A 1,092-nucleotide genomic window follows, 5' to 3' on the forward strand; every position below is an offset into this window, starting at 1 on the left:
ACACACACACACACACACACACACACACACACACACACACACACACACACACATATATATATATATTTATATATATTTTTATACCAAAAATTAGGCAAAAATATTCTATTCTATTTGACCAGGATCTTCTATTAAAAATGTATTTTTTTAATATCTAACTGCTTTTTTCTCCGGTCTGAGTTTTGTATTTATGTTTATAACTCCAACGATCCTTTTCGAAATGTACAGCGTTCCGGATTGGTTAATTACCGAACTTCATAGTCTAGCATCATTAATTTGAATCATTTGCTTGATATGTTCATGATTTCAACACCATTATGATGTACGGTTGTATAACATCTCATGTCTTTTCAACTTGTTTTTTTTTGCATGTTTTCATAGGTCAACTATGAATGTTGTATATGAATGTTATCTATTTTTATTGTCTGCCTGCTACTAATAATAAGGCCCTGAGGAGATGCAGTATCCCATATTTTATAATATGCATGAATCAATCTGGATATTGCATCGAAATGATCATAAGTCATTTTCATTATTATAATAAAGTATTTTCAATGGATCAGTTTTGAGCTCTCATTTAAATCGATATATATATATATATATATATATATATATATATATACATGCATACATGCGTATATATTAATGTGTGTGTATGTGTGTGTGTGTGTGTGTGTGTGTCTGTATGTGTGTGTGTATTAGCTATTAACGATGGAAGCAACATCTATAGCGAATATTAATTGACATGACCAGCTTGACTCGTATACGTTCTTTTAAACGCTGTAGACTGCGGTTATCGTTCAGAGATATCATCTAGTATAAATGTTAAGTGCTGCAAAAAGCACAGATAATATTAGCAGACCAAAATTTCGCCAACGCCAGCAGATGGGACTGTTATATAACATGATCTCATCGTAAATTGCGAATAATCAGCAACAGTATCCAAGCATCGAAGAATGGAACTTTGTGATATTACTTTTAATGGAATATTTACAATCATTTCACCAATTCACATTTATTTATATTTCAGCCAATCTTTCTTCATGTTCATTAAAATATAAGCAGTTATTGAGTTAGTTCTATGCACCACGT

The sequence above is a fragment of the Octopus bimaculoides genome, chromosome 4 (genome assembly GCF_001194135.2).
Source record: "Octopus bimaculoides isolate UCB-OBI-ISO-001 chromosome 4, ASM119413v2, whole genome shotgun sequence".
NCBI lineage: Eukaryota > Metazoa > Mollusca > Cephalopoda > Octopoda > Octopodidae > Octopus > Octopus bimaculoides.